Below are 7,486 nucleotides of genomic sequence, written 5' to 3'. Positions count from 1 at the left end.
TTCCACCTCGGTTATATCGTAGCGGTGCTTAGGCGAAGCCCTGCATCGGTACCATCATCATCACCATCACCACGCCGTCGTGCTGACGGAACTCTCCTGTGAAGCTTTGCTGGATCGGAGCTCGCGGGACGTCATCGAGTTGAACGTGTGCAGAACTCGGAGGTGTCGTGCGTTCGGTACTTGGATCAGTCAGATCGTGAAGACATACGACTACATCAACCGCGTTGTGCTAACGCTTCCGCATTCGGTCTACGAGGGTACGTGGACATACTCTCCCCTCTCGTTGCTATGCATCACCATGATACTGTGTGTGCGTAGGAATTTTTTTTGAAATTAATACGTTTCCCAACAGTGGCATCCGAGCCAGGTTATTGCGTAGATGTTATATGCACGAGTAGAGCACAAGTGAGTTGTGGACGATACAAGTCATATTTATTACCATCATGTCATACTTTGGTTCGGCGGTATTGTTGGATGAAGCGGCCCGGACCGACATTACGCGCACGCTTACGCGAGACTGGTTCTACTGACGTGCTTTGCACACAGGTGGCTGGCGGGTGTCAGTTTCTCCAACTTTAGTTGAACTGAGTGTGGCTATGCCCGGTCCTTGAGAAGGTTAAAACAACACTAACTTGACGAACTATCGTTGTGGTTTTGATGTGTAGGTAAGAACGGTTCTTGTTAAGACCGTAGCAGCCACGTAAAACTTGCAACAACAGAGTAGAGGACGTCTAACTTGCTTTTGCAGGGCATGTTGTGATGTGATATGGTCAAGACATGATGCTATATATATATTGTATGAGATGATCATGTTTTGTAACAAAGTTATTGGCAACTGGCAGGAGACATATGGTTGTAGCTTTATTGTATGCAATGCAATCGCCCTGTAATTGCTTTACTTTATCACTAAGCGGTAGCGATAGTCGTAGAAGCATTAGTTGGCGAGATGACAATGATTCTATGATGGAGATCAAGGTGTCGCGCCGGTGACGATGGTGATCATGACGGTGCTTCGGAGATGGAGATCAGAAGCACAAGATGATGATGGCCATATCAGATCACTTATATTGATAGCATGTGATGTTTATCTTTTATGCATCTTATTTTCCTTTGATTACGGTAGCATTATAAGATGATCTCTCACTAATTTTCAAGATAGAAGTGTTCTCCCTTAGTATTCACCGTTGCCAAAGTTCGTCGTGCCGAGACACCACGTGATGATCGGGTGTGATAAGCTCTATGTTCATCTATAATGGGTGCAAGCCAGTTTTGCACACGCAGAATACTTGGGTTGAACTTGACGAGCCTAGCATATGCAGATATGGCCTCGGAACACTGAGACTGAAAGGTCGAGCGTGAATCATATAGTAGATATGATCAACATAGTGATGTTCACCATTGAATACTACTCCATTTCACGTGATGATCGGTTATGGTTTAGTTGATATGGATCACGTTGTCGGTGTCAAAACCGGCGGATCTCGGGTAGGGGTCCCCGAACTGTGCGTCTAAGGCGGATGGTAACAGGAGGCGGGGGACACAATGTTTACCCAGGTTCGGGCCCTCTCGATGGAGGTAATACCCTAGGTCCTGCTTGATTGATCTTGATGATATGAGTATTACAAGAGTTGGTCTACCACGAGATCGTAGAGGCTAAACCCTAGAAGCTAGCCTATGGTATGATTGTTGTTGTCCTACGGACTAAACCCTCCGGTTTATATAGACACCAGAGGGGGCTAGGGTTACACAGAGTCGGTTACAAGAGAGGAGATCTACATATCCGTATTACCAAGCTTGCCTTCCACGCCAAGGAGAGTCCCACCCGGACACGAGATGAAGTCTTCAATCTTGTATCTTCATAGTCCAACAGTCCGGCCAAAGGATATAGTCCGGCTGTCTAGAGACCCCCTAATCCAGGACTCCCTCGATAGCCCCTGAACTAGGCTTCAACGACGATGAGTCCGGCGCACAGATTTGTCTTCGGCATTGCAAGGCGGGTTCTTCCTCCGAATACTCCATAGAAGATTTTGAACACAAGGATAGTGTCCAGCTCTGCAAAACAAGTTCCACATACCACCGTAGAGAGAATAATATTTCCAGAAATCTAATCTGCTGACATGTTTAGCAATATGACATCATGCCATGGCCCAGTCATTATTCGAACCATTTTTCTCAACCAGCATTGCACATATCGCGAGGCGGTTTTCTTGACATGTCTTGTCAAAGTAGAGATCATGTCCCCTTATCACGAGATTCTCATCAATACGGGTATGGGTAACCCAACCGCGCCATCAATTACGACGCTCGGGGAATAAGCAATTTTACCAGGTAAGTGGGGAGGCGCATCGCCTCTTCCGCCCTTATAAAGGGACAAGGATTCACTCTTTTCACCCACGCCTTCTTCCTCCTTGCTTATCCATTCTCGCGCACTCGAGCTCCAGCGCCCAAGTTCGCGTCTTTCTCCTCAAACCACTCCAAGCATGTCCGGAGCGGGAGGCAAGTGGATGGTCTCCCCCGTCACGGAGGAGAACAATACAAAGCTACGGGAAGCCGGATATCTGGCCGCGGACATCGCGCACCGGCTGCCAGATGCGGGGCAGATCATCCCTATGCCCGAACCCTATGAGAGGGTAGTTTTCCTTACCCACTTTGTCTGCGGACTGGGATTTCCCCTTCACCCGTTTATCCACGGGCTCATGTTCTACTATGGGCTGGATTTTCATGATCTGGCCCCCAATTTCATCCTCAACATCTCGGCGTTTATCATCGTGTGCGAGGCCTTCCTACGCATTAGGCCCCACTTCGGCCTGTGGCTGAAGACCTTCAATGTTAAACCGAAGGTGGTGGTCGGCCAGCAAGTAGAGTGTGGAGGCGCCATGGTGGAAAAAATGCCTAACATCACCTGGCTCGAAGGCTCCTATGTGGAGACCATAAAAGGGTGGCAATCGGGGTGGTTCTACATCACCGAGCCGCGCGACACCAACTTGGCGGCGGCCCCTGAATTTTGATCCAGAATCCCCGCGCGGCTCACCTCCTGGAAAGAGAAGGGCCTGTCCTGGGGTTCCCCGGTAGAGCTGACCGGACTCCAGACCTGCATCAAGAACATGATGAGCAAGAAAATCAAGCTCGTCAACGTGGTCCAGGTCACGCTCTTCCACCGGATCCTCCCGTGTCAACGACGGGCATTCAATTTGTGGGAGTTCGACCTGGACAAGCACCAGACGCTGCGAGAGCTCTTCGACACGACGCACAAGGATATCTGGAAGGTGTTGTTCAAGGGCGCCGATGTACCTCCTCCCCTTACCGAAGACCGCGGACTCAGCGCAAAGCGCCATGCCAATCCGGTAAGTTTTTATATCTCGCAGGATATTTATTTTCCCCAGTTTAATCATGTGTGGGATCTAAGCTTCCATGCCATTTAACAGGACTGGGTAGAGACAGCAGAGCAGATCAATTGCCCAGCCCCCCTGCCTGAAGACCCTGTAGATGCTCTCCTAACGGAGATGTTGGTTCCGGCGCCTTACGAGGTGTCGGTGAAGAAGGCCAAGAAGAAGGCCACGGGGACCCGAAAGGGTCTCCAGCGCAAGGTTATATCGGACTCATCGTCCGATAACTCCGAAGCGCACTCCTCCCACGAAAACGAGGAGGGACCCCCCCCCCCCCAGTCGGGGGAGACAAGAAAAGGAAGGCCGCCCCAACCGGGGAGGCCGAAGGGTCCAAGAAGGGAAGGACCCTCCTTCCGGACTGCTCCACGACGGCTGCCCACAGCGACGATGAGTGGTTACCCAGGGACAAGCCCCTGGCAAAGTCGTAAGTATCCGGATACCATAGTAATTCATGGTATGTTTTATTGCACCGCTTCTCCTTACGCCGAATATGATTATGCAGTCCGTCCCGAGCCCGTATCGACGTATCTTCGTTGGACAGTTCTTTGGACTCGTCGGATATGAATAGCGATTCACTTCCGACCGCCTCCACCCCTTGCCCTACGGACAACGTCGAGGTGTTGTCTCAAAAGGCATCGAGCCGAGGGGAGGTAGTCCTGGGGGCGCCTCGAGGCGACCTTCCGGACCCTAGGCGCAAAGGGAGCAAGACTCCCACGGGCTCCAAGTTCGGCCCCTAGCCGAACACTGCGCCGGAAGCTTCGGTGGTTCTGGACTCCGGCAGGCAACCCCCCGTTAAGGGGGGCAAGCCGCCCGTGCCGGTGGCCTCTGTCCATCCAGAGGCATCGGACAACTTGCTGGAAGCGCTTCGCGGCGCTTCCATCGACAAAGAGCACCGCACTATCATGAGTGCGGTGATCGAGAAAGTTCATCTGCCAAAAACGGACTAACCAAAGCTTGTGCCAGCCTCCTAACAGGCTTTCAGGTAAGCAATCAAAATATAGGAAAATATTACCGCATAGACAGTAGCCCCTGATGCTCTGTTTGGCGTTCGCGAAGAAAAGCCGGATAGAGGATCAAATAATGACTCAGGAGTCTAATCAGAATATGTCTATGTGCATATGCAGGCTTCACTATTGGCTGCTACCGCACATACTGCAGAGGTCGCTGCACTGAAGCAGGACCTTGAGCGGTCCGAGGACGAGCTCAGCCTTACCAAGAGGCAGCTTGAGGAGAGAAAACGTAAGCAATACCTTGTCTATATATTAAAAAGAAATTTGATTGTAAAATAGTAGGATCATCATGAATTTGCCAGGGGCCATGACCGAGGTGGCGACCCTGAAGAAGGCGTTGTCCGAGGACGAAGACAAAGCGGCCAAGGAGCGCATTGAGCGGGAAAAGCAAGAAGCCCGGTTAGGCGAGGTGCAGCAAGAGCTCGAGGCTCTCACCAAAAAACACGAGTCCTTGGAGCTTGACTCTAAGACGCGAGAGTCCGAGCTTGCAAAGGCGCTCGAAAGCGCTCAGAGTGCCAAGTCTGAAGCCCACAGGGCCCTCCAGGAGATTGATGCGGCGAAGAAGATAGCAGCAGGTAAGGCATTCATTATGCAAAGCAAGCATGTGAAGGAAACTTTCCTTTTACTTACCCGAGTTCGGAGCTCTCCAGGAGCGTTCGCAGATCTTCCCCGCAGTGTGCTAGATGCCGCGGAGTTTTACCGAGCTGAGGAGGGGAGCTCGACGGAAAAGTTGTTCTGGTCTCAGTATACTGGGACCAAACACCCAATGCCCTTGAGCGACCAGCTGAAGCAACTGGTTGAGCTTCACGAGGCGGCCGAACAGGCCATGAAGGGTCTTATAGTCCGGATGTGGCCTGGCGATCCCCTGCCTAGCAGCTACTTCAATCTGGTGAGGCGGCTTGTGGATGCCTGCCCACGGCTTGAAGTCATAAAGTGGTCCGTCTGCATCGAGGGTGCACGCAGGGCTTTTGCCTGGGCGAAGGTGCACTGGGCGAAGGTGGACGTCGTAAAGGTGGTGAAGGAGGGGCCGCCGGAGGGCAAGGAGCATCGCTGCCCCGAAATGTATTATGACAGTGTCCTGAAGGGTTCCCGCCTTGTGGCGGAGGAATGTACTAGAGATGAAATTTTTGAATGAACATGCTCATGTGATCCTGTAATGTGAAACGAGTTCATTTGCGCTATGCAACGCCTTTTGAATTTAAAATATTACCTTCTATGCGGCCGTTTATAAAATCTGAGAGTAGGCCAGTCGTCGGCTTCTGCCCCCATGTAACTAGTAATGGGGTGTTCGGGATAAACCTGAGCACTCGTTATCCCAATTTTGGGTCCTTCGAGGGAGGTGTTCAGCACAACGAACCAGGCAATCAGACTATAAGGCTTTATCACTCTCACTTAGCCATAGAAGTCTACAATTTTAATTTTGGCGAAGCCCCTAGTATTTGGAAGGCTGAATTTGGGGCGCGATATATGCCTAAGTCGGGCAAGGCCGACTCCTCGCCCGAAGCGGAAAAAGTCTTTAAGGACCTGAGAACTCTCGAACAACGACCAACTCTCGCCTTATCATGACAGTCAGTTTTCGGCTTTCTCTACTGAGGTGCTCGTCCGGAAGAACGGGGACACAATCGCAGTAGTTCTCCCAGCGCTACCTTAGCCGATATAGCGGAACATAAGGTACCAAAACATGGGAGCCAGGCAAACCCAACTATTGACCCAAGACATGATTCGGAGCTGATGCATATAATGCTATAAGTTCGGGGTGCCGCATTGTCAAAAGTGTTCGGACTTCTCACACCGTATTATGGGGTAAACGAAAGCCCCTGGCATACTGACCGTACCAGAATGTACGGGTGCAACTTGTCGTAAATGAACATATAAGAAAAAAGGGATGGATAATGCAATAATAGACTAATGTTATGCATTGTTATTTAAATAATACGTCGAAGCGCACTGATACAAGTAGTGTAATAAGCAAAAAATAGGACTATTTGACATGTCCTATCCAAGGGCAAGTTGTGTATGGGTAGTAAAAAGCAGGTATGTCAATTGTTATTAGAGACCACCTGGGGGTTCCCTTGTACGTCTTAGCTTCTTGCCTCCTTGGTTGTTCCTTCCCGTAATGTGTCCGGCAATCATACTGCCAGAAAGGGCTTCTAGAGAGTAAGATCCTGAAAGAGAAAAAATGATAAAGGTATGCAACCCCTAGGGCGGTTAACCCGCATTGCGGGACGTGCCCTGATCGTGCCTCCGCCTATGCCCATGGTATTTTCAGTGCGTAATTATGTACGTGCAGCACGGATTTTGTCGCTTTACTGGGACTAGGACGGGGGCCGAATTGCTAGGCGATCTCTGAACGTGCCAGGCGATCCTGTTACAGGTTACTCCGGACTCGCTTGACGGTGTTCGGGGGCTATATCGCCGAATTGGCGGTTTGCCTTAAAAGTTTGCTTTGCGCTTCTGCTGCGAGGGCCGCAGTGTGCTCTTCTGTGCGGAGCGAGCGTTCTGTGTTTCCATTGACTGTTATGACCCCCCCTAGGTTCTGGCATCTCGAGCTTGAGGTATGCGTAATGCGGTACCGCATTGAATTTTGCGAATGCGGTTCGCCCGAGCAGTGCGTGATAGCCACTGCGGAACGGGACGATATCGAAGATTAACTCCTCGCTTCGGAAGTTGCCCGGAGATCCAAAGACCACTTCTAGTGTGATTGAGCCCGTGCAATGGGCCTCTACACCTGGGATGATGCCCTTAAAGGTGGTTTTGGTGGGTTTGATCCTCGAGGCATCTATTACCCATTTTGCGCATTGTATCCTGATAGAGCAGGTTCGGGCTGCTGCCGCCGTCCATAAGGACTCGAGTGAGGTGAAATCCGTCGATGATGGGGTCTAGGACCAATGCAGCGGATCCGCCATGATGGATACTAGTGGGGTGATCCCTGGGATCGAAGGTGATCGGACAAGAGGACCATGGGTTGAACTTTGGGGCGACGGGCTCCATGGCATAGACGTCCCTTAGTGCACGCTTCCATTCCCTCTTGGGAATGTGGGTTGCGTATATCATGTTCACCGTCTTCACTTGTGGGGGGGGGGACCTCTT

This window comes from Triticum aestivum, chromosome 3A, assembly GCF_018294505.1.
Source record: "Triticum aestivum cultivar Chinese Spring chromosome 3A, IWGSC CS RefSeq v2.1, whole genome shotgun sequence".
NCBI classification, from domain to species: Eukaryota; Viridiplantae; Streptophyta; class Magnoliopsida; order Poales; family Poaceae; genus Triticum; species Triticum aestivum.
This window is presented reverse-complemented; position numbering follows the sequence as displayed.